A 26,091-nucleotide genomic window follows, 5' to 3' on the forward strand; every position below is an offset into this window, starting at 1 on the left:
CTTCGACGTCAGCCCGAGCCAAAGGACATGCGTTGGCCGGGAATCGAACCCGGGTCAACTGCTTGGAAGGCAGCTATGCTCACCACTATACCACCAACGCAGTCAGCAGTCAGCAACTTGCGCCGTCACTAAGAAGGCTCGAAGTGCACGAGTCGCCGATAGGGCTAGAGGAGCAGATGAGATCTTTGTTTGGACCCGTCACTAAAGAGAGCCTTCAAGAATTTGCATCCCGTCACGTACAAGAAAGCGCTGCCTTCCCATCCGGCTAAATAAACACGAAGTGGTCAAACGCAGAGAGTGCCTATTCAGACGATGACCAGTGGCAAGCCCTCTCGCAGCATGCTGCCGGACGGTCAAACTGATTCTGCTCTTGACATTTCGATGTAGCTCTGCTGTGAGCAGAGCACCCAAAAATACAGGTCACTCGCAAAAGTTCCCCTCCACGGAAATCTTTAGTAAAAGGCGAAAGATTTATGCGACAATGAAGAGAAACTCGAGCTGTGTCTCCAAACCCTCGGGCCTGTGCGCTGCCTCTGTTAAACTACTACACTCGCCAAGGGTCATCAAGGGTGACAATGCCTGCCCACATGTGTTTCGTCAGCACCCCCCCCCCCCACTCCAAAAGGGAGGAGTAAAACTCAAAAAAGTCCTCTCGGTCCACCAATAACCAAAAGCCCAATCAAGGCAATCTCTTTCTCATGCCTCTATCTGAAAAGTTGGATAAAATCTTATATGAAAAAAAAAGTCTTTTAAAGAAATCCCTTATTCCGAGGTCACCGTAGCCACCAGATCCAGTCTGTATCCGCTTCAGTCACCCGGATCCAGTCCGTATCCAGAGAAGATGGTGGATCAACACCTAGAAAGGACCTCTATGGCCCAGAAACACAGCGGAGACCGTGACAACTAGATGAGCCGCAGATACAAATCCCTTGTAAAGACCACCTGGACAAGACCACAGGAAACAGATGATTCTTCTGCACAGTCTGACATTCCTGCAGCCTGGAGCTGATCTACTGGTTTCGTCTGACAAGGGGAGAACTGTCTCCCCGACTGAGCCTGGTTTCTCACCGGGTTTTTTCTCCATCCTTTCACCGATCGAGTTTTGGTTTCTTCCCTCTGTCGCTTCTGGCAGGCGGAGCTGGGGACACTTCATGTACAGCGATATCGTTGACTTGATTGCAAATTATTGCACAGATACTATTTAAACTGAACTTAGCTGAATGATGTCATCAAAGAGTTCAGTAACGAAATGCCTTTAACTGTCATTTTGCTTTTTGACGCACTGTGTTCCTAATTAATGTTGTTCAGTTGCATTGACGCAATACTTTTTGTTTAAAGCGCAATTTAAAAAAAAAAAAAAAAAAAAAAGAGTCCAAACAATGACCCCTGCTACGGGTAGTGTTCCAAGTGTTATGCGACTTCAGCTAATGATGGGTCCATCAGAAATTTTACGGTGCTAGGGCTGGGTCTGCGTCAGAAGAAGCCATGCATTGTTTAGTTATGTCAGTGCAGTGCCGTCAGTTGGGGGAGAAACGGCAGCATGCACGGCTCCTCGTTAGTATAGTGGACAGTATCTCCGCCTGTCACGCGGAAGACCGGGGTTCGATTCCCCGACGGGGAGAGCTGGTTCTTTTCGTCTTCCGAATGATCCATCCAAAATGTTTGGTTGGAGTCGCAGGTCACAGAAGGAGTTCTGCTTCGACGTCAGCCCGAGCCAAAGGACATGCGTTGGCCGGGAATCGAACCCGGGTCAACTGCTTGGAAGGCAGCTATGCTCACCACTATACCACCAACGCAGGCGGAAGTCAGTAGCTTTATTGACGCACTGTGTTCCTAATAAATGTTGTTCAGTTGCATTGACACAATACTTTTTGTTTAAAGCGCAATTAAAAAAAAAAAAAAAAAAAAAAAGAGTCCAAACAATGACCCCTGCTACGGGTAGTGTTGCAAGTGTTATGCGACTTCAGCTAATGATGGGTCCATCCGAAATTATTCCATCCAAAATTTTGGGTGGAGGCACAGGTCACAGAGGGAGTTCTGCTTCGACGTCAGCCCGAGCCAAAGGACATGCGCACTGCTCTCTCCAACTGCTTGGAAGGCAGCTATGCTCACCACTATACCACCAACGCAGTCAGCAGTCAGCAACTTGCGCCGTCACTAAGAAGGCTCGAAGTGCACGAGTCGCCGATAGGGCTAGAGGAGCAGATGAGATCTTTGTTTGGACCCGTCACTAAAGAGAGCCTTCAAGAATTTGCATCCCGTCACGTACAAGAAAGCGCTGCCTTCCCATCCGGCTAAATAAACACGAAGTGGTCAAACGCAGAGAGTGCCTATAATAACCAAAAGCCCAATCAAGGCAATCTCTTTCTCATGCCTCTATCTGAAAAGTTGGATAAAATCTTATATGAAAAAAAAAGTCTTTTAAAGAAATCCCTTATTCCGAGGTCACCGTAGCCACCAGATCCAGTCTGTATCCGCTTCAGTCACCCGGATCCAGTCCGTATCCAGAGAAGATGGTGGATCAACACCTAGAAAGGACCTCTATGGCCCAGAAACACAGCGGAGACCGTGACAACTAGATGAGCCGCAGATACAAATCCCTTGTAAAGACCACCTGGACAAGACCACAGGAAACAGATGATTCTTCTGCACAGTCTGACATTCCTGCAGCCTGGAGCTGATCTACTGGTTTCGTCTGACAAGGGGAGAACTGTCTCCCCGACTGAGCCTGGTTTCTCACCCGGTTTTTTCTCCATCCTTTCACCGATCGAGTTTTGGTTTCTTGCCTCTGTCGCTTCTGGCAGGCGGAGCTGGGGACACTTCATGTACAGCGATATCGTTGACTTGATTGCAAATTATTGCACAGATACTATTTAAACTGAACTTAGCTGAATGATGTCATCAAAGAGTTCAATAACGAAATGCCTTTAACTGTCATTTTGCTTTTTGACGCACTGTGTTCCTAATTAATGTTGTTCAGTTGCATTGACGCAATACTTTTTGTTTAAAGCGCAATTTAAAAAAAAAAAAAAAAAAAAAGAGTCCAAACAATGACCCCTGCTACGGGTAGTGTTCCAAGTGTTATGCGACTTCAGCTAATGATGGGTCCATCAGAAATTTTACGGTGCTAGGGCTGGGTCTGCGTCAGAAGAAGCCATGCATTGTTTAGTTATGTCAGTGCAGTGCCGTCAGTTGGGGGAGAAACGGCAGCATGCACGGCTCCTCGTTAGTATAGTGGACAGTATCTCCGCCTGTCACGCGGAAGACCGGGGTTCGATTCCCCGACGGGGAGAGCTGGTTCTTTTCGTCTTCCGAATGATCCATCCAAAATGTTTGGTTGGAGTCGCAGGTCACAGAAGGAGTTCTGCTTCGACGTCAGCCCGAGCCAAAGGACATGCGTTGGCCGGGAATCGAACCCGGGTCAACTGCTTGGAAGGCAGCTATGCTCACCACTATACCACCAACGCAGTCAGCAGTCAGCAACTTGCGCCGTCACTAAGAAGGCTCGAAGTGCACGAGTCGCCGATAGGGCTAGAGGAGCAGATGAGATCTTTGTTTGGACCCGTCACTAAAGAGAGCCTTCAAGAATTTGCATCCCGTCACGTACAAGAAAGCGCTGCCTTCCCATCCGGCTAAATAAACACGAAGTGGTCAAACGCAGAGAGTGCCTATTCAGACGATGACCAGTGGCAAGCCCTCTCGCAGCATGCTGCCGGACGGTCAAACTGATTCTGCTCTTGACATTTCGATGTAGCTCTGCTGTGAGCAGAGCACCCAAAAATACAGGTCACTCGCAAAAGTTCCCCTCCACGGAAATCTTTAGTAAAAGGCGAAAGATTTATGCGACAATGAAGAGAAACTCGAGCTGTGTCTCCAAACCCTCGGGCCTGTGCGCTGCCTCTGTTAAACTACTACACTCGCCAAGGGTCATCAAGGGTGACAATGCCTGCCCACATGTGTTTCGTCAGCACCCCCCCCCCCCACTCCAAAAGGGAGGAGTAAAACTCAAAAAAGTCCTCTCGGTCCACCAATAACCAAAAGCCCAATCAAGGCAATCTCTTTCTCATGCCTCTATCTGAAAAGTTGGATAAAATCTTATATGAAAAAAAAAGTCTTTTAAAGAAATCCCTTATTCCGAGGTCACCGTAGCCACCAGATCCAGTCTGTATCCGCTTCAGTCACCCGGATCCAGTCCGTATCCAGAGAAGATGGTGGATCAACACCTAGAAAGGACCTCTATGGCCCAGAAACACAGCGGAGACCGTGACAACTAGATGAGCCGCAGATACAAATCCCTTGTAAAGACCACCTGGACAAGACCACAGGAAACAGATGATTCTTCTGCACAGTCTGACATTCCTGCAGCCTGGAGCTGATCTACTGGTTTCGTCTGACAAGGGGAGAACTGTCTCCCCGACTGAGCCTGGTTTCTCACCGGGTTTTTTCTCCATCCTTTCACCGATCGAGTTTTGGTTTCTTCCCTCTGTCGCTTCTGGCAGGCGGAGCTGGGGACACTTCATGTACAGCGATATCGTTGACTTGATTGCAAATTATTGCACAGATACTATTTAAACTGAACTTAGCTGAATGATGTCATCAAAGAGTTCAATAACGAAATGCCTTTAACTGTCATTTTGCTTTTTGACGCACTGTGTTCCTAATTAATGTTGTTCAGTTGCATTGACGCAATACTTTTTGTTTAAAGCGCAATTTAAAAAAAAAAAAAAAAAAAAAGAGTCCAAACAATGACCCCTGCTACGGGTAGTGTTCCAAGTGTTATGCGACTTCAGCTAATGATGGGTCCATCAGAAATTTTACGGTGCTAGGGCTGGGTCTGCGTCAGAAGAAGCCATGCATTGTTTAGTTATGTCAGTGCAGTGCCGTCAGTTGGGGGAGAAACGGCAGCATGCACGGCTCCTCGTTAGTATAGTGGACAGTATCTCCGCCTGTCACGCGGAAGACCGGGGTTCGATTCCCCGACGGGGAGAGCTGGTTCTTTTCGTCTTCCGAATGATCCATCCAAAATGTTTGGTTGGAGTCGCAGGTCACAGAAGGAGTTCTGCTTCGACGTCAGCCCGAGCCAAAGGACATGCGTTGGCCGGGAATCGAACCCGGGTCAACTGCTTGGAAGGCAGCTATGCTCACCACTATACCACCAACGCAGGCGGAAGTCAGTAGCTTTATTGACGCACTGTGTTCCTAATAAATGTTGTTCAGTTGCATTGACACAATACTTTTTGTTTAAAGCGCAATTAAAAAAAAAAAAAAAAAAAAAAGAGTCCAAACAATGACCCCTGCTACGGGTAGTGTTGCAAGTGTTATGCGACTTCAGCTAATGATGGGTCCATCCGAAATTATTCCATCCAAAATTTTGGGTGGAGGCACAGGTCACAGAGGGAGTTCTGCTTCGACGTCAGCCCGAGCCAAAGGACATGCGCACTGCTCTCTCCAACTGCTTGGAAGGCAGCTATGCTCACCACTATACCACCAACGCAGTCAGCAGTCAGCAACTTGCGCCGTCACTAAGAAGGCTCGAAGTGCACGAGTCGCCGATAGGGCTAGAGGAGCAGATGAGATCTTTGTTTGGACCCGTCACTAAAGAGAGCCTTCAAGAATTTGCATCCCGTCACGTACAAGAAAGCGCTGCCTTCCCATCCGGCTAAATAAACACGAAGTGGTCAAACGCAGAGAGTGCCTATTCAGACGATGACCAGTGGCAAGCCCTCTCGCAGCATGCTGCCGGACGGTCAAACTGATTCTGCTCTTGACATTTCGATGTAGCTCTGCTGTGAGCAGAGCACCCAAAAATACAGGTCACTCGCAAAAGTTCCCCTCCACGGAAATCTTTAGTAAAAGGCGAAAGATTTATGCGACAATGAAGAGAAACTCGAGCTGTGTCTCCAAACCCTCGGGCCTGTGCACTGCCTCTGTTAAACTACTACACTCGCCAAGGGTCATCAAGGGTGACAATGCCTGCCCACATGTGTTTCGTCAGCACCCCCCCCCCCCCCCCCCACTCCAAAAGGGAGGAGTAAAACTCAAAAAAGTCCTCTCGGTCCACCAATAACCAAAAGCCCAATCAAGGCAATCTCTTTCTCATGCCTCTATCTGAAAAGTTGGATAAAATCTTATATGAAAAAAAAAGTCTTTTAAAGAAATCCCTTATTCCGAGGTCACCGTAGCCACCAGATCCAGTCTGTATCCGCTTCAGTCACCCGGATCCAGTCCGTATCCAGAGAAGATGGTGGATCAACACCTAGAAAGGACCTCTATGGCCCAGAAACACAGCGGAGACCGTGACAACTAGATGAGCCGCAGATACAAATCCCTTGTAAAGACCACCTGGACAAGACCACAGGAAACAGATGATTCTTCTGCACAGTCTGACATTCCTGCAGCCTGGAGCTGATCTACTGGTTTCGTCTGACAAGGGGAGAACTGTCTCCCCGACTGAGCCTGGTTTCTCACCGGGTTTTTTCTCCATCCTTTCACCGATCGAGTTTTGGTTTCTTCCCTCTGTCGCTTCTGGCAGGCGGAGCTGGGGACACTTCATGTACAGCGATATCGTTGACTTGATTGCAAATTATTGCACAGATACTATTTAAACTGAACTTAGCTGAATGATGTCATCAAAGAGTTCAATAACGAAATGCCTTTAACTGTCATTTTGCTTTTTGACGCACTGTGTTCCTAATTAATGTTGTTCAGTTGCATTGACGCAATACTTTTTGTTTAAAGCGCAATTTAAAAAAAAAAAAAAAAAAAAAAGAGTCCAAACAATGACCCCTGCTACGGGTAGTGTTCCAAGTGTTATGCGACTTCAGCTAATGATGGGTCCATCAGAAATTTTACGGTGCTAGGGCTGGGTCTGCGTCAGAAGAAGCCATGCATTGTTTAGTTATGTCAGTGCAGTGCCGTCAGTTGGGGGAGAAACGGCAGCATGCACGGCTCCTCGTTAGTATAGTGGACAGTATCTCCGCCTGTCACGCGGAAGACCGGGGTTCGATTCCCCGACGGGGAGAGCTGGTTCTTTTCGTCTTCCGAATGATCCATCCAAAATGTTTGGTTGGAGTCGCAGGTCACAGAAGGAGTTCTGCTTCGACGTCAGCCCGAGCCAAAGGACATGCGTTGGCCGGGAATCGAACCCGGGTCAACTGCTTGGAAGGCAGCTATGCTCACCACTATACCACCAACGCAGGCGGAAGTCAGTAGCTTTATTGACGCACTGTGTTCCTAATAAATGTTGTTCAGTTGCATTGACACAATACTTTTTGTTTAAAGCGCAATTAAAAAAAAAAAAAAAAAAAAAAGAGTCCAAACAATGACCCCTGCTACGGGTAGTGTTGCAAGTGTTATGCGACTTCAGCTAATGATGGGTCCATCCGAAATTATTCCATCCAAAATTTTGGGTGGAGGCACAGGTCACAGAGGGAGTTCTGCTTCGACGTCAGCCCGAGCCAAAGGACATGCGCACTGCTCTCTCCAACTGCTTGGAAGGCAGCTATGCTCACCACTATACCACCAACGCAGTCAGCAGTCAGCAACTTGCGCCGTCACTAAGAAGGCTCGAAGTGCACGAGTCGCCGATAGGGCTAGAGGAGCAGATGAGATCTTTGTTTGGACCCGTCACTAAAGAGAGCCTTCAAGAATTTGCATCCCGTCACGTACAAGAAAGCGCTGCCTTCCCATCCGGCTAAATAAACACGAAGTGGTCAAACGCAGAGAGTGCCTATAATAACCAAAAGCCCAATCAAGGCAATCTCTTTCTCATGCCTCTATCTGAAAAGTTGGATAAAATCTTATATGAAAAAAAAAGTCTTTTAAAGAAATCCCTTATTCCGAGGTCACCGTAGCCACCAGATCCAGTCTGTATCCGCTTCAGTCACCCGGATCCAGTCCGTATCCAGAGAAGATGGTGGATCAACACCTAGAAAGGACCTCTATGGCCCAGAAACACAGCGGAGACCGTGACAACTAGATGAGCCGCAGATACAAACTCCCTTGTAAAGACCACCTGGACAAGACCACAGGAAACAGATGATTCTTCTGCACAGTCTGACATTCCTGCAGCCTGGAGCTGATCTACTGGTTTCGTCTGACAAGGGGAGAACTGTCTCCCCGACTGAGCCTGGTTTCTCACCCGGTTTTTTCTCCATCCTTTCACCGATCGAGTTTTGGTTTCTTGCCTCTGTCGCTTCTGGCAGGCGGAGCTGGGGACACTTCATGTACAGCGATATCGTTGACTTGATTGCAAATTATTGCACAGATACTATTTAAACTGAACTTAGCTGAATGATGTCATCAAAGAGTTCAATAACGAAATGCCTTTAACTGTCATTTTGCTTTTTGACGCACTGTGTTCCTAATTAATGTTGTTCAGTTGCATTGACGCAATACTTTTTGTTTAAAGCGCAATTTAAAAAAAAAAAAAAAAAAAAAGAGTCCAAACAATGACCCCTGCTACGGGTAGTGTTCCAAGTGTTATGCGACTTCAGCTAATGATGGGTCCATCAGAAATTTTACGGTGCTAGGGCTGGGTCTGCGTCAGAAGAAGCCATGCATTGTTTAGTTATGTCAGTGCAGTGCCGTCAGTTGGGGGAGAAACGGCAGCATGCACGGCTCCTCGTTAGTATAGTGGACAGTATCTCCGCCTGTCACGCGGAAGACCGGGGTTCGATTCCCCGACGGGGAGAGCTGGTTCTTTTCGTCTTCCGAATGATCCATCCAAAATGTTTGGTTGGAGTCGCAGGTCACAGAAGGAGTTCTGCTTCGACGTCAGCCCGAGCCAAAGGACATGCGTTGGCCGGGAATCGAACCCGGGTCAACTGCTTGGAAGGCAGCTATGCTCACCACTATACCACCAACGCAGTCAGCAGTCAGCAACTTGCGCCGTCACTAAGAAGGCTCGAAGTGCACGAGTCGCCGATAGGGCTAGAGGAGCAGATGAGATCTTTGTTTGGACCCGTCACTAAAGAGAGCCTTCAAGAATTTGCATCCCGTCACGTACAAGAAAGCGCTGCCTTCCCATCCGGCTAAATAAACACGAAGTGGTCAAACGCAGAGAGTGCCTATTCAGACGATGACCAGTGGCAAGCCCTCTCGCAGCATGCTGCCGGACGGTCAAACTGATTCTGCTCTTGACATTTCGATGTAGCTCTGCTGTGAGCAGAGCACCCAAAAATACAGGTCACTCGCAAAAGTTCCCCTCCACGGAAATCTTTAGTAAAAGGCGAAAGATTTATGCGACAATGAAGAGAAACTCGAGCTGTGTCTCCAAACCCTCGGGCCTGTGCGCTGCCTCTGTTAAACTACTACACTCGCCAAGGGTCATCAAGGGTGACAATGCCTGCCCACATGTGTTTCGTCAGCACCCCCCCCCCCACTCCAAAAGGGAGGAGTAAAACTCAAAAAAGTCCTCTCGGTCCACCAATAACCAAAAGCCCAATCAAGGCAATCTCTTTCTCATGCCTCTATCTGAAAAGTTGGATAAAATCTTATATGAAAAAAAAAGTCTTTTAAAGAAATCCCTTATTCCGAGGTCACCGTAGCCACCAGATCCAGTCTGTATCCGCTTCAGTCACCCGGATCCAGTCCGTATCCAGAGAAGATGGTGGATCAACACCTAGAAAGGACCTCTATGGCCCAGAAACACAGCGGAGACCGTGACAACTAGATGAGCCGCAGATACAAATCCCTTGTAAAGACCACCTGGACAAGACCACAGGAAACAGATGATTCTTCTGCACAGTCTGACATTCCTGCAGCCTGGAGCTGATCTACTGGTTTCGTCTGACAAGGGGAGAACTGTCTCCCCGACTGAGCCTGGTTTCTCACCGGGTTTTTTCTCCATCCTTTCACCGATCGAGTTTTGGTTTCTTCCCTCTGTCGCTTCTGGCAGGCGGAGCTGGGGACACTTCATGTACAGCGATATCGTTGACTTGATTGCAAATTATTGCACAGATACTATTTAAACTGAACTTAGCTGAATGATGTCATCAAAGAGTTCAATAACGAAATGCCTTTAACTGTCATTTTGCTTTTTGACGCACTGTGTTCCTAATTAATGTTGTTCAGTTGCATTGACGCAATACTTTTTGTTTAAAGGGCAATTTAAAAAAAAAAAAAAAAAAAAAAAGAGTCCAAACAATGACCCCTGCTACGGGTAGTGTTCCAAGTGTTATGCGACTTCAGCTAATGATGGGTCCATCAGAAATTTTACGGTGCTAGGGCTGGGTCTGCGTCAGAAGAAGCCATGCATTGTTTAGTTATGTCAGTGCAGTGCCGTCAGTTGGGGGAGAAACGGCAGCATGCACGGCTCCTCGTTAGTATAGTGGACAGTATCTCCGCCTGTCACGCGGAAGACCGGGGTTCGATTCCCCGACGGGGAGAGCTGGTTCTTTTCGTCTTCCGAATGATCCATCCAAAATGTTTGGTTGGAGTCGCAGGTCACAGAAGGAGTTCTGCTTCGACGTCAGCCCGAGCCAAAGGACATGCGTTGGCCGGGAATCGAACCCGGGTCAACTGCTTGGAAGGCAGCTATGCTCACCACTATACCACCAACGCAGGTGGAAGTCAGTAGCTTTATTGACGCACTGTGTTCCTAATAAATGTTGTTCAGTTGCATTGACACAATACTTTTTGTTTAAAGCGCAATTAAAAAAAAAAAAAAAAAAAAAAGAGTCCAAACAATGACCCCTGCTACGGGTAGTGTTGCAAGTGTTATGCGACTTCAGCTAATGATGGGTCCATCCGAAATTATTCCATCCAAAATTTTGGGTGGAGGCACAGGTCACAGAGGGAGTTCTGCTTCGACGTCAGCCCGAGCCAAAGGACATGCGCACTGCTCTCTCCAACTGCTTGGAAGGCAGCTATGCTCACCACTATACCACCAACGCAGTCAGCAGTCAGCAACTTGCGCCGTCACTAAGAAGGCTCGAAGTGCACGAGTCGCCGATAGGGCTAGAGGAGCAGATGAGATCTTTGTTTGGACCCGTCACTAAAGAGAGCCTTCAAGAATTTGCATCCCGTCACGTACAAGAAAGCGCTGCCTTCCCATCCGGCTAAATAAACACGAAGTGGTCAAACGCAGAGAGTGCCTATAATAACCAAAAGCCCAATCAAGGCAATCTCTTTCTCATGCCTCTATCTGAAAAGTTGGATAAAATCTTATATGAAAAAAAAAGTCTTTTAAAGAAATCCCTTATTCCGAGGTCACCGTAGCCACCAGATCCAGTCTGTATCCGCTTCAGTCACCCGGATCCAGTCCGTATCCAGAGAAGATGGTGGATCAACACCTAGAAAGGACCTCTATGGCCCAGAAACACAGCGGAGACCGTGACAACTAGATGAGCCGCAGATACAAATCCCTTGTAAAGACCACCTGGACAAGACCACAGGAAACAGATGATTCTTCTGCACAGTCTGACATTCCTGCAGCCTGGAGCTGATCTACTGGTTTCGTCTGACAAGGGGAGAACTGTCTCCCCGACTGAGCCTGGTTTCTCACCCGGTTTTTTCTCCATCCTTTCACCGATCGAGTTTTGGTTTCTTGCCTCTGTCGCTTCTGGCAGGCGGAGCTGGGGACACTTCATGTACAGCGATATCGTTGACTTGATTGCAAATTATTGCACAGATACTATTTAAACTGAACTTAGCTGAATGATGTCATCAAAGAGTTCAATAACGAAATGCCTTTAACTGTCATTTTGCTTTTTGACGCACTGTGTTCCTAATTAATGTTGTTCAGTTGCATTGACGCAATACTTTTTGTTTAAAGCGCAATTTAAAAAAAAAAAAAAAAAAAAAGAGTCCAAACAATGACCCCTGCTACGGGTAGTGTTCCAAGTGTTATGCGACTTCAGCTAATGATGGGTCCATCAGAAATTTTACGGTGCTAGGGCTGGGTCTGCGTCAGAAGAAGCCATGCATTGTTTAGTTATGTCAGTGCAGTGCCGTCAGTTGGGGGAGAAACGGCAGCATGCACGGCTCCTCGTTAGTATAGTGGACAGTATCTCCCCCTGTCACGCGGAAGACCGGGGTTCGATTCCCCGACGGGGAGAGCTGGTTCTTTTCGTCTTCCGAATGATCCATCCAAAATGTTTGGTTGGAGTCGCAGGTCACAGAAGGAGTTCTGCTTCGACGTCAGCCCGAGCCAAAGGACATGCGTTGGCCGGGAATCGAACCCGGGTCAACTGCTTGGAAGGCAGCTATGCTCACCACTATACCACCAACGCAGTCAGCAGTCAGCAACTTGCGCCGTCACTAAGAAGGCTCGAAGTGCACGAGTCGCCGATAGGGCTAGAGGAGCAGATGAGATCTTTGTTTGGACCCGTCACTAAAGAGAGCCTTCAAGAATTTGCATCCCGTCACGTACAAGAAAGCGCTGCCTTCCCATCCGGCTAAATAAACACGAAGTGGTCAAACGCAGAGAGTGCCTATTCAGACGATGACCAGTGGCAAGCCCTCTCGCAGCATGCTGCCGGACGGTCAAACTGATTCTGCTCTTGACATTTCGATGTAGCTCTGCTGTGAGCAGAGCACCCAAAAATACAGGTCACTCGCAAAAGTTCCCCTCCACGGAAATCTTTAGTAAAAGGCGAAAGATTTATGCGACAATGAAGAGAAACTCGAGCTGTGTCTCCAAACCCTCGGGCCTGTGCGCTGCCTCTGTTAAACTACTACACTCGCCAAGGGTCATCAAGGGTGACAATGCCTGCCCACATGTGTTTCGTCAGCACCCCCCCCCCCCACTCCAAAAGGGAGGAGTAAAACTCAAAAAAGTCCTCTCGGTCCACCAATAACCAAAAGCCCAATCAAGGCAATCTCTTTCTCATGCCTCTATCTGAAAAGTTGGATAAAATCTTATATGAAAAAAAAAGTCTTTTAAAGAAATCCCTTATTCCGAGGTCACCGTAGCCACCAGATCCAGTCTGTATCCGCTTCAGTCACCCGGATCCAGTCCGTATCCAGAGAAGATGGTGGATCAACACCTAGAAAGGACCTCTATGGCCCAGAAACACAGCGGAGACCGTGACAACTAGATGAGCCGCAGATACAAATCCCTTGTAAAGACCACCTGGACAAGACCACAGGAAACAGATGATTCTTCTGCACAGTCTGACATTCCTGCAGCCTGGAGCTGATCTACTGGTTTCGTCTGACAAGGGGAGAACTGTCTCCCCGACTGAGCCTGGTTTCTCACCGGGTTTTTTCTCCATCCTTTCACCGATCGAGTTTTGGTTTCTTCCCTCTGTCGCTTCTGGCAGGCGGAGCTGGGGACACTTCATGTACAGCGATATCGTTGACTTGATTGCAAATTATTGCACAGATACTATTTAAACTGAACTTAGCTGAATGATGTCATCAAAGAGTTCAATAACGAAATGCCTTTAACTGTCATTTTGCTTTTTGACGCACTGTGTTCCTAATTAATGTTGTTCAGTTGCATTGACGCAATACTTTTTGTTTAAAGCGCAATTTAAAAAAAAAAAAAAAAAAAAAGAGTCCAAACAATGACCCCTGCTACGGGTAGTGTTCCAAGTGTTATGCGACTTCAGCTAATGATGGGTCCATCAGAAATTTTACGGTGCTAGGGCTGGGTCTGCGTCAGAAGAAGCCATGCATTGTTTAGTTATGTCAGTGCAGTGCCGTCAGTTGGGGGAGAAACGGCAGCATGCACGGCTCCTCGTTAGTATAGTGGACAGTATCTCCGCCTGTCACGCGGAAGACCGGGGTTCGATTCCCCGACGGGGAGAGCTGGTTCTTTTCGTCTTCCGAATGATCCATCCAAAATGTTTGGTTGGAGTCGCAGGTCACAGAAGGAGTTCTGCTTCGACGTCAGCCCGAGCCAAAGGACATGCGTTGGCCGGGAATCGAACCCGGGTCAACTGCTTGGAAGGCAGCTATGCTCACCACTATACCACCAACGCAGGCGGAAGTCAGTAGCTTTATTGACGCACTGTGTTCCTAATAAATGTTGTTCAGTTGCATTGACACAATACTTTTTGTTTAAAGCGCAATTAAAAAAAAAAAAAAAAAAAAAAGAGTCCAAACAATGACCCCTGCTACGGGTAGTGTTGCAAGTGTTATGCGACTTCAGCTAATGATGGGTCCATCCGAAATTATTCCATCCAAAATTTTGGGTGGAGGCACAGGTCACAGAGGGAGTTCTGCTTCGACGTCAGCCCGAGCCAAAGGACATGCGCACTGCTCTCTCCAACTGCTTGGAAGGCAGCTATGCTCACCACTATACCACCAACGCAGTCAGCAGTCAGCAACTTGCGCCGTCACTAAGAAGGCTCGAAGTGCACGAGTCGCCGATAGGGCTAGAGGAGCAGATGAGATCTTTGTTTGGACCCGTCACTAAAGAGAGCCTTCAAGAATTTGCATCCCGTCACGTACAAGAAAGCGCTGCCTTCCCATCCGGCTAAATAAACACGAAGTGGTCAAACGCAGAGAGTGCCTATAATAACCAAAAGCCCAATCAAGGCAATCTCTTTCTCATGCCTCTATCTGAAAAGTTGGATAAAATCTTATATGAAAAAAAAAAGTCTTTTAAAGAAATCCCTTATTCCGAGGTCACCGTAGCCACCAGATCCAGTCTGTATCCGCTTCAGTCACCCGGATCCAGTCCGTATCCAGAGAAGATGGTGGATCAACACCTAGAAAGGACCTCTATGGCCCAGAAACACAGCGGAGACCGTGACAACTAGATGAGCCGCAGATACAAATCCCTTGTAAAGACCACCTGGACAAGACCACAGGAAACAGATGATTCTTCTGCACAGTCTGACATTCCTGCAGCCTGGAGCTGATCTACTGGTTTCGTCTGACAAGGGGAGAACTGTCTCCCCGACTGAGCCTGGTTTCTCACCCGTTTTTTTCTCCATCCTTTCACCGATCGAGTTTTGGTTTCTTGCCTCTGTCGCTTCTGGCAGGCGGAGCTGGGGACACTTCATGTACAGCGATATCGTTGACTTGATTGCAAATTATTGCACAGATACTATTTAAACTGAACTTAGCTGAATGATGTCATCAAAGAGTTCAATAACGAAATGCCTTTAACTGTCATTTTGCTTTTTGACGCACTGTGTTCCTAATTAATGTTGTTCAGTTGCATTGACGCAATACTTTTTGTTTAAAGCGCAATTTAAAAAAAAAAAAAAAAAAAAAGAGTCCAAACAATGACCCCTGCTACGGGTAGTGTTCCAAGTGTTATGCGACTTCAGCTAATGATGGGTCCATCAGAAATTTTACGGTGCTAGGGCTGGGTCTGCGTCAGAAGAAGCCATGCATTGTTTAGTTATGTCAGTGCAGTGCCGTCAGTTGGGGGAGAAACGGCAGCATGCACGGCTCCTCGTTAGTATAGTGGACAGTATCTCCGCCTGTCACGCGGAAGACCGGGGTTCGATTCCCCGACGGGGAGAGCTGGTTCTTTTCGTCTTCCGAATGATCCATCCAAAATGTTTGGTTGGAGTCGCAGGTCACAGAAGGAGTTCTGCTTCGACGTCAGCCCGAGCCAAAGGACATGCGTTGGCCGGGAATCGAACCCGGGTCAACTGCTTGGAAGGCAGCTATGCTCACCACTATACCACCAACGCAGTCAGCAGTCAGCAACTTGCGCCGTCACTAAGAAGGCTCGAAGTGCACGAGTCGCCGATAGGGCTAGAGGAGCAGATGAGATCTTTGTTTGGACCCGTCACTAAAGAGAGCCTTCAAGAATTTGCATCCCGTCACGTACAAGAAAGCGCTGCCTTCCCATCCGGCTAAATAAACACGAAGTGGTCAAACGCAGAGAGTGCCTATTCAGACGATGACCAGTGGCAAGCCCTCTCGCAGCATGCTGCCGGACGGTCAAACTGATTCTGCTCTTGACATTTCGATGTAGCTCTGCTGTGAGCAGAGCACCCAAAAATACAGGTCACTCGCAAAAGTTCCCCTCCACGGAAATCTTTAGTAAAAGGCGAAAGATTTATGCGACAATGAAGAGAAACTCGAGCTGTGTCTCCAAACCCTCGGGCCTGTGCACTGCCTCTGTTAAACTACTACACTCGCCAAGGGTCATCAAGGGTGACAATGCCTGCCCACATGTGTTTCGTCAGCACCCCCCCCCCCCCCCACTCCAAAAGGGAGGAGTAAAACTCAAAAAAGTCCTCTCGGTCCACCAATAACCAAAAGCCCAATCAAGGCAATCTCTTTCTCATGCCTCTATCTGAAAAGTTGGATAAAATCTTATATGAAAAAAAAAGTCTTTTAAAGAAATCCCTTATTCCGAGGTCACCGTAGCCACCAGATCCAGTCTGTATCCGCTTCAGTCACCCGGATCCAGTCCGTATCCAGAGAAGATGGTGGATCAACACCTAGAAAGGACCTCTATGGCCCAGAAACACAGCGGAGACCGTGACAACTAGATGAGCCGCAGATACAAATCCCTTGTAAAGACCACCTGGACAAGACCACAGGAAACAGATGATTCTTCTGCACAGTCTGACATTCCTGCAGCCTGGAGCTGATCTACTGGTTTCGTCTGACAAGGGGAGAACTGTCTCCCCGACTGAGCCTGGTTTCTCACCGGGTTTTTTCTCCATCCTTTCACCGATCGAGTTTTGGTTTCTTCCCTCTGTCGCTTCTGGCAGGCGGAGCTGGGGACACTTCATGTACAGCGATATCGTTGACTTGATTGCAAATTATTGCACAGATACTATTTAAACTGAACTTAGCTGAATGATGTCATCAAAGAGTTCAATAACGAAATGCCTTTAACTGTCATTTTGCTTTTTGACGCACTGTGTTCCTAATTAATGTTGTTCAGTTGCATTGACGCAATACTTTTTGTTTAAAGCGCAATTTAAAAAAAAAAAAAAAAAAAAAAGAGTCCAAACAATGACCCCTGCTACGGGTAGTGTTCCAAGTGTTATGCGACTTCAGCTAATGATGGGTCCATCAGAAATTTTACGGTGCTAGGGCTGGGTCTGCGTCAGAAGAAGCCATGCATTGTTTAGTTATGTCAGTGCAGTGCCGTCAGTTGGGGGAGAAACGGCAGCATGCACGGCTCCTCGTTAGTATAGTGGACAGTATCTCCGCCTGTCACGCGGAAGACCGGGGTTCGATTCCCCGACGGGGAGAGCTGGTTCTTTTCGTCTTCCGAATGATCCATCCAAAATGTTTGGTTGGAGTCGCAGGTCACAGAAGGAGTTCTGCTTCGACGTCAGCCCGAGCCAAAGGACATGCGTTGGCCGGGAATCGAACCCGGGTCAACTGCTTGGAAGGCAGCTATGCTCACCACTATACCACCAACGCAGGCGGAAGTCAGTAGCTTTATTGACGCACTGTGTTCCTAATAAATGTTGTTCAGTTGCATTGACACAATACTTTTTGTTTAAAGCGCAATTAAAAAAAAAAAAAAAAAAAAAGAGTCCAAACAATGACCCCTGCTACGGGTAGTGTTGCAAGTGTTATGCGACTTCAGCTAATGATGGGTCCATCCGAAATTATTCCATCCAAAATTTTGGGTGGAGGCACAGGTCACAGAGGGAGTTCTGCTTCGACGTCAGCCCGAGCCAAAGGACATGCGCACTGCTCTCTCCAACTGCTTGGAAGGCAGCTATGCTCACCACTATACCACCAACGCAGTCAGCAGTCAGCAACTTGCGCCGTCACTAAGAAGGCTCGAAGTGCACGAGTCGCCGATAGGGCTAGAGGAGCAGATGAGATCTTTGTTTGGACCCGTCACTAAAGAGAGCCTTCAAGAATTTGCATCCCGTCACGTACAAGAAAGCGCTGCCTTCCCATCCGGCTAAATAAACACGAAGTGGTCAAACGCAGAGAGTGCCTATAATAACCAAAATCCCAATCAAGGCAATCTCTTTCTCATGCCTCTATCTGAAAAGTTGGATAAAATCTTATATGAAAAAAAAAGTCTTTTAAAGAAATCCCTTATTCCGAGGTCACCGTAGCCACCAGATCCAGTCTGTATCCGCTTCAGTCACCCGGATCCAGTCCGTATCCAGAGAAGATGGTGGATCAACACCTAGAAAGGACCTCTATGGCCCAGAAACACAGCGGAGACCGTGACAACTAGATGAGCCGCAGATACAAATCCCTTGTAAAGACCACCTGGACAAGACCACAGGAAACAGATGATTCTTCTGCACAGTCTGACATTCCTGCAGCCTGGAGCTGATCTACTGGTTTCGTCTGACAAGGGGAGAACTGTCTCCCCGACTGAGCCTGGTTTCTCACCCGGTTTTTTCTCCATCCTTTCACCGATCGAGTTTTGGTTTCTTGCCTCTGTCGCTTCTGGCAGGCGGAGCTGGGGACACTTCATGTACAGCGATATCGTTGACTTGATTGCAAATTATTGCACAGATACTATTTAAACTGAACTTAGCTGAATGATGTCATCAAAGAGTTCAATAACGAAATGCCTTTAACTGTCATTTTGCTTTTTGACGCACTGTGTTCCTAATTAATGTTGTTCAGTTGCATTGACGCAATACTTTTTGTTTAAAGCGCAATTTAAAAAAAAAAAAAAAAAAAAAGAGTCCAAACAATGACCCCTGCTACGGGTAGTGTTCCAAGTGTTATGCGACTTCAGCTAATGATGGGTCCATCAGAAATTTTACGGTGCTAGGGCTGGGTCTGCGTCAGAAGAAGCCATGCATTGTTTAGTTATGTCAGTGCAGTGCCGTCAGTTGGGGGAGAAACGGCAGCATGCACGGCTCCTCGTTAGTATAGTGGACAGTATCTCCGCCTGTCACGCGGAAGACCGGGGTTCGATTCCCCGACGGGGAGAGCTGGTTCTTTTCGTCTTCCGAATGATCCATCCAAAATGTTTGGTTGGAGTCGCAGGTCACAGAAGGAGTTCTGCTTCGACGTCAGCCCGAGCCAAAGGACATGCGTTGGCCGGGAATCGAACCCGGGTCAACTGCTTGGAAGGCAGCTATGCTCACCACTATACCACCAACGCAGTCAGCAGTCAGCAACTTGCGCCGTCACTAAGAAGGCTCGAAGTGCACGAGTCGCCGATAGGGCTAGAGGAGCAGATGAGATCTTTGTTTGGACCCGTCACTAAAGAGAGCCTTCAAGAATTTGCATCCCGTCACGTACAAGAAAGCGCTGCCTTCCCATCCGGCTAAATAAACACGAAGTGGTCAAACGCAGAGAGTGCCTATTCAGACGATGACCAGTGGCAAGCCCTCTCGCAGCATGCTGCCGGACAGTCAAACTGATTCTGCTCTTGACATTTCGATGTAGCTCTGCTGTGAGCAGAGCACCCAAAAATACAGGTCACTCGCAAAAGTTCCCCTCCACGGAAATCTTTAGTAAAAGGCGAAAGATTTATGCGACAATGAAGAGAAACTCGAGCTGTGTCTCCAAACCCTCGGGCCTGTGCGCTGCCTCTGTTAAACTACTACGCTCGCCAAGGGTCATCAAGGGTGACAATGCCTGCCCACATGTGTTTCGTCAGCACCCCCCCCCCCCACTCCAAAAGGGAGGAGTAAAACTCAAAAAAGTCCTCTCGGTCCACCAATAACCAAAAGCCCAATCAAGGCAATCTCTTTCTCATGCCTCTATCTGAAAAGTTGGATAAAATCTTATATGAAAAAAAAAGTCTTTTAAAGAAATCCCTTATTCCGAGGTCACCGTAGCCACCAGATCCAGTCTGTATCCGCTTCAGTCACCCGGATCCAGTCCGTATCCAGAGAAGATGGTGGATCAACACCTAGAAAGGACCTCTATGGCCCAGAAACACAGCGGAGACCGTGACAACTAGATGAGCCGCAGATACAAATCCCTTGTAAAGACCACCTGGACAAGACCACAGGAAACAGATGATTCTTCTGCACAGTCTGACATTCCTGCAGCCTGGAGCTGATCTACTGGTTTCGTCTGACAAGGGGAGAACTGTCTCCCCGACTGAGCCTGGTTTCTCACCGGGTTTTTTCTCCATCCTTTCACCGATCGAGTTTTGGTTTCTTCCCTCTGTCGCTTCTGGCAGGCGGAGCTGGGGACACTTCATGTACAGCGATATCGTTGACTTGATTGCAAATTATTGCACAGATACTATTTAAACTGAACTTAGCTGAATGATGTCATCAAAGAGTTCAATAACGAAATGCCTTTAACTGTCATTTTGCTTTTTGACGCACTGTGTTCCTAATTAATGTTGTTCAGTTGCATTGACGCAATACTTTTTGTTTAAAGCGCAATTTAAAAAAAAAAAAAAAAAAAAAAAGAGTCCAAACAATGACCCCTGCTACGGGTAGTGTTCCAAGTGTTATGCGACTTCAGCTAATGATGGGTCCATCAGAAATTTTACGGTGCTAGGGCTGGGTCTGCGTCAGAAGAAGCCATGCATTGTTTAGTTATGTCAGTGCAGTGCCGTCAGTTGGGGGAGAAACTGCAGCATGCACGGCTCCTCGTTAGTATAGTGGACAGTATCTCCGCCTGTCATGCGGAAGACCGGGGTTCGATTCCCCGACGGGGAGAGCTGGTTCTTTTCGTCTTCCGAATGATCCATCCAAAATGTTTGGTTGGAGTCGCAGGTCACAGAAGGAGTTCTGCTTCGACGTCAGCCCGAGCCAAAGGACATGCGTTGGCCGGGAATCGAACCCGGGTCAACTGCTTGGAAGGCAGCTATGCTCACCACTATACCACCAATGCAGGCGGAAGTCAGTAGCTTTATTGACGCACTGTGTTCCTAATAAATGTTGTTCAGTTGCATTGACACAATACTTTTTGTTTAAAGCGCAATTAAAAAAAAAAAAAAAAAAAAAAAGAGTCCAAACAATGACCCCTGCTACGGGTAGTGTTGCAAGTGTTATGCGACTTCAGCTAATGATGGGTCCATCCGAAATTATTCCATCCAAAATTTTGGGTGGAGGCACAGGTCACAGAGGGAGTTCTGCTTCGACGTCAGCCCGAGCCAAAGGACATGCGCACTGCTCTCTCCAACTGCTTGGAAGGCAGCTATGCTCACCACTATACCACCAACGCAGTCAGCAGTCAGCAACTTGCGCCGTCACTAAGAAGGCTCGAAGTGCACGAGTCGCCGATAGGGCTAGAGGAGCAGATGAGATCTTTGTTTGGACCCGTCACTAAAGAGAGCCTTCAAGAATTTGCATCCCGTCACGTACAAGAAAGCGCTGCCTTCCCATCCGGCTAAATAAACACGAAGTGGTCAAACGCAGAGAGTGCCTATAATAACCAAAAGCCCAATCAAGGCAATCTCTTTCTCATGCCTCTATCTGAAAAGTTGGATAAAATCTTATATGAAAAAAAAAGTCTTTTAAAGAAATCCCTTATTCCGAGGTCACCGTAGCCACCAGATCCAGTCTGTATCCGCTTCAGTCACCCGTATCCAGTCCGTATCCAGAGAAGATGGTGGATCAACACCTAGAAAGGACCTCTATGGCCCAGAAACACAGCGGAGACCGTGACAACTAGATGAGCCGCAGATACAAATCCCTTGTAAAGACCACCTGGACAAGACCACAGGAAACAGATGATTCTTCTGCACAGTCTGACATTCCTGCAGGCCTGGAGCTGATCTACTGGTTTCGTCTGACAAGGGGAGAACTGTCTCCCCGACTGAGCCTGGTTTCTCACCCGGTTTTTTCTCCATCCTTTCACCGATCGAGTTTTGGTTTCTTGCCTCTGTCGCTTCTGGCAGGCGGAGCTGGGGACACTTCATGTACAGCGATATCGTTGACTTGATTGCAAATTATTGCACAGATACTATTTAAACTGAACTTAGCTGAATGATGTCATCAAAGAGTTCAATAACGAAATGCCTTTAACTGTCATTTTGCTTTTTGACGCACTGTGTTCCTAATTAATGTTGTTCAGTTGCATTGACGCAATACTTTTTGTTTAAAGCGCAATTTAAAAAAAAAAAAAAAAAAAAAGAGTCCAAACAATGACCCCTGCTACGGGTAGTGTTCCAAGTGTTATGCGACTTCAGCTAATGATGGGTCCATCAGAAATTTTACGGTGCTAGGGCTGGGTCTGCGTCAGAAGAAGCCATGCATTGTTTAGTTATGTCAGTGCAGTGCCGTCAGTTGGGGGAGAAACGGCAGCATGCACGGCTCCTCGTTAGTATAGTGGACAGTATCTCCGCCTGTCACGCGGAAGACCGGGGTTCGATTCCCCGACGGGGAGAGCTGGTTCTTTTCGTCTTCCGAATGATCCATCCAAAATGTTTGGTTGGAGTCGCAGGTCACAGAAGGAGTTCTGCTTCGACGTCAGCCCGAGCCAAAGGACATGCGTTGGCCGGGAATCAAACCCGGGTCAACTGCTTGGAAGGCAGCTATGCTCACCACTATACCACCAACGCAGGCGGAAGTCAGTAGCTTTATTGACGCACTGTGTTCCTAATAAATGTTGTTCAGTTGCATTGACACAATACTTTTTGTTTAAAGCGCAATTAAAAAAAAAAAAAAAAAAAAAAAGAGTCCAAACAATGACCCCTGCTACGGGTAGTGTTGCAAGTGTTATGCGACTTCAGCTAATGATGGGTCCATCCGAAATTATTCCATCCAAAATTTTGGGTGGAGGCACAGGTCACAGAGGGAGTTCTGTTTCGACGTCAGCCCGAGCCAAAGGATATGCGTTGGCCGGGAATCGAATCCGGGTCAACTGCTTGGAAGGCAGCTATGCTCACCACTATACCACCAACGCAGTCAGCAGTCAGCAACTTGCGCCGTCACTAAGAAGGCTCGAAGTGCACGAGTCGCCGATAGGGCTAGAGGAGCAGATGAGACCTTTGTTTGGACCCGTCACTAAAGAGAGCCTTCAAGAATTTGCATCCCGTCACGTACAAGAAAGCGCTGCCTTCCCATCCGGCTAAATAAACACGAAGTGGTCAAACGCAGAGAGTGCCTATTCAGACGATGACCAGTGGCAAGCCCTCTCGCAGCATGCTGCCGGACGGTCAAACTGATTCTGCTCTTGACATTTCGATGTAGCTCTGCTGTGAGCAGAGCACCCAAAAATACAGGTCACTCGCAAAAGTTCCCCTCCACGGAAATCTTTAGTAAAAGGCGAAAGATTTATGCGACAATGAAGAGAAACTCGAGCTGTGTCTCCAAACCCTCGGGCCTGTGCGCTGCCTCTGTTAAACTACTACGCTCGCCAAGGGTCATCAAGGGTGACAATGCCTGCCCACATGTGTTTCGTCAGCACCCCCCCCCCCCCCCCCCCACTCCAAAAGGGAGGAGTAAAACTCAAAAAAGTCCTCTCGGTCCACCAATAACCAAAAGCCCAATCAAGGCAATCTCTTTCTCATGCCTCTATCTGAAAAGTTGGATAAAATCTTATATGAAAAAAAAAGTCTTTTAAAGAAATCCCTTATTCCGAGGTCACCGTAGCCACCAGATCCAGTCTGTATCCGCTTCAGTCACCCGGATCCAGTCCGTATCCAGAGAAGATGGTGGATCAACACCTAGAAAGGACCTCTATGGCCCAGAAACACAGCGGAGACCGTGACAACTAGATGAGCCGCAGATACAAATCCCTTGTAAAGACCACCTGGACAAGACCACAGGAAACAGATGATTCTTCTGCACAGTCTGACATTCCTGCAGCCTGGAGCTGATCTACTGGTTTCGTCTGACAAGGGGAGAACTGTCTCCCCGACTGAGCCTGGTTTCTCACCGGGTTTTTTCTCCATCCTTTCACCGATCGAGTTTTGGTTTCTTCCCTCTGTCGCTTCTGGCAGGCGGAGCTGGGGACACTTCATGTACAGCGATATCGTTGACTTGATTGCAAATTATTGCACAGATACTATTTAAACTGAACTTAGCTGAATGATGTCATCAAAGAGTTCAATAACGAAATGCCTTTAACTGTCATTTTGCTTTTTGACGCACTGTGTTCCTAATTAATGTTGTTCAGTTGCATTGACGCAATACTTTTTGTTTAAAGCGCAATTTAAAAAAAAAAAAAAAAAAAAAAGAGTCCAAACAATGACCCCTGCTACGGGTAGTGTTCCAAGTGTTATGCGACTTCAGCTAATGATGGGTCCATCAGAAATTTTACGGTGCTAGGGCTGGGTCTGCGTCAGAAGAAGCCATGCATTGTTTAGTTATGTCAGTGCAGTGCCGTCAGTTGGGGGAGAAACGGCAGCATGCACGGCTCCTCGTTAGTATAGTGGACAGTATCTCCGCCTGTCACGCGGAAGACCGGGGTTCGATTCCCCGACGGGGAGAGCTGGTTCTTTTCGTCTTCCGAATGATCCATCCAAAATGTTTGGTTGGAGTCGCAGGTCACAGAAGGAGTTCTGCTTCGACGTCAGCCCGAGCCAAAGGACATGCGTTGGCCGGGAATCGAACCCGGGTCAACTGCTTGGAAGGCAGCTATGCTCACCACTATACCACCAACGCAGGCGGAAGTCAGTAGCTTTATTGACGCACTGTGTTCCTAATAAATGTTGTTCAGTTGCATTGACACAATACTTTTTGTTTAAAGCGCAATAAAAAAAAAAAAAAAAAAAAAAAGAGTCCAAACAATGACCCCTGCTACGGGTAGTGTTGCAAGTGTTATGCGACTTCAGCTAATGATGGGTCCATCCGAAATTATTCCATCCAAAATTTTGGGTGGAGGCACAGGTCACAGAGGGAGTTCTGCTTCGACGTCAGCCCGAGCCAAAGGACATGTGCACTGCTCTCTCCAACTGCTTGGAAGGCAGCTATGCTCACCACTATACCACCAACGCAGTCAGCAGTCAGCAACTTGCGCCGTCACTAAGAAGGCTCGAAGTGCACGAGTCGCCGATAGGGCTAGAGGAGCAGATGAGATCTTTGTTTGGACCCGTCACTAAAGAGAGCCTTCAAGAATTTGCATCCCGTCACGTACAAGAAAGCGCTGCCTTCCCATCCGGCTAAATAAACACGAAGTGGTCAAACGCAGAGAGTGCCTATAATAACCAAAAGCCCAATCAAGGCAATCTCTTTCTCATGCCTCTATCTGAAAAGTTGGATAAAATCTTATATGAAAAAAAAAGTCTTTTAAAGAAATCCCTTATTCCGAGGTCACCGTAGCCACCAGATCCAGTCTGTATCCGCTTCAGTCACCCGGATCCAGTCCGTATCCAGAGAAGATGGTGGATCAACACCTAGAAAGGACCTCTATGGCCCAGAAACACAGCGGAGACCGTGACAACTAGATGAGCCGCAGATACAAATCCCTTGTAAAGACCACCTGGACAAGACCACAGGAAACAGATGATTCTTCTGCACAGTCTGACATTCCTGCAGCCTGGAGCTGATCTACTGGTTTCGTCTGACAAGGGGAGAACTGTCTCCCCGACTGAGCCTGGTTTCTCACCCGGTTTTTTCTCCATCCTTTCACCGATCGAGTTTTGGTTTCTTGCCTCTGTCGCTTCTGGCAGGCGGAGCTGGGGACACTTCATGTACAGCGATATCGTTGACTTGATTGCAAATTATTGCACAGATACTATTTAAACTGAACTTAGCTGAATGATGTCATCAAAGAGTTCAATAACGAAATGCCTTTAACTGTCATTTTGCTTTTTGACGCACTGTGTTCCTAATTGATGTTGTTCAGTTGCATTGACGCAATACTTTTTGTTTAAAGCGCAATTTAAAAAAAAAAAAAAAAAAAAAGAGTCCAAACAATGACCCCTGCTACGGGTAGTGTTCCAAGTGTTATGCGACTTCAGCTAATGATGGGTCCATCAGAAATTTTACGGTGCTAGGGCTGGGTCTGCGTCAGAAGAAGCCATGCATTGTTTGGTTATGTCAGTGCAGTGCCGTCAGTTGGGGGAGAAACGGCAGCATGCACGGCTCCTCGTTAGTATAGTGGACAGTATCTCCGCCTGTCACGCGCGGGCCAGTCACGGATAGGTGTAGAGCGCTAACTAGCCAATAGGAACGAAGGAATTTCAAGGAAGGCGGGGCGAAAAAAATACACAGAATTAGAGGTTCGAATCCCGTCTTGGCCACAAATACCATACAATGAGTTTGTTTTCGTTTTTTCATCTAGATACACTTTAAGTACGATTAACATATAATAGACGAACTTTGTGAACAAAGATAAAATAAATCTTGTAATAATTGTTCTTTTGTATGG

General features: G+C 47.5%; 1 protein-coding gene and 8 non-coding genes across 10 annotated transcripts in view; 1 reads left to right on the top strand and 8 right to left on the bottom strand.

The window, feature by feature from the left end:
- The window catches only part of LOC127979215 (uncharacterized), a 143,377-nt gene that overhangs the window by 116,425 nt on the left and 861 nt on the right, over positions 1–26,091 (top strand). The gene's annotated exons all lie outside the window — the stretch shown is intronic.
- LOC127980867 (U5 spliceosomal RNA) lies at positions 386–500 on the bottom strand. The gene has a single exon (XR_008159869.1). It is a non-coding gene; the product is annotated as a U5 spliceosomal RNA (small nuclear RNA).
- On the bottom strand, positions 3,753–3,867 carry LOC127980870 (U5 spliceosomal RNA). Its single transcript, XR_008159871.1, has one exon. It is a non-coding gene; the product is annotated as a U5 spliceosomal RNA (small nuclear RNA).
- On the bottom strand, positions 5,780–5,894 carry LOC127980871 (U5 spliceosomal RNA). The gene has a single exon (XR_008159872.1). It is a non-coding gene; the product is annotated as a U5 spliceosomal RNA (small nuclear RNA).
- Positions 9,153–9,267, bottom strand: LOC127980872 (U5 spliceosomal RNA). The gene has a single exon (XR_008159873.1). It is a non-coding gene; the product is annotated as a U5 spliceosomal RNA (small nuclear RNA).
- On the bottom strand, positions 12,519–12,633 carry LOC127980873 (U5 spliceosomal RNA). Its single transcript, XR_008159874.1, has one exon. It is a non-coding gene; the product is annotated as a U5 spliceosomal RNA (small nuclear RNA).
- Positions 15,885–15,999, bottom strand: LOC127980874 (U5 spliceosomal RNA). The gene has a single exon (XR_008159875.1). It is a non-coding gene; the product is annotated as a U5 spliceosomal RNA (small nuclear RNA).
- LOC127980875 (U5 spliceosomal RNA) lies at positions 19,253–19,367 on the bottom strand. Its single transcript, XR_008159876.1, has one exon. It is a non-coding gene; the product is annotated as a U5 spliceosomal RNA (small nuclear RNA).
- Positions 22,966–23,080, bottom strand: LOC127980876 (U5 spliceosomal RNA). Its single transcript, XR_008159877.1, has one exon. It is a non-coding gene; the product is annotated as a U5 spliceosomal RNA (small nuclear RNA).

This window comes from Carassius gibelio, chromosome B19, assembly GCF_023724105.1.
Source record: "Carassius gibelio isolate Cgi1373 ecotype wild population from Czech Republic chromosome B19, carGib1.2-hapl.c, whole genome shotgun sequence".
Taxonomy (NCBI): Eukaryota; Metazoa; Chordata; class Actinopteri; order Cypriniformes; family Cyprinidae; genus Carassius; species Carassius gibelio.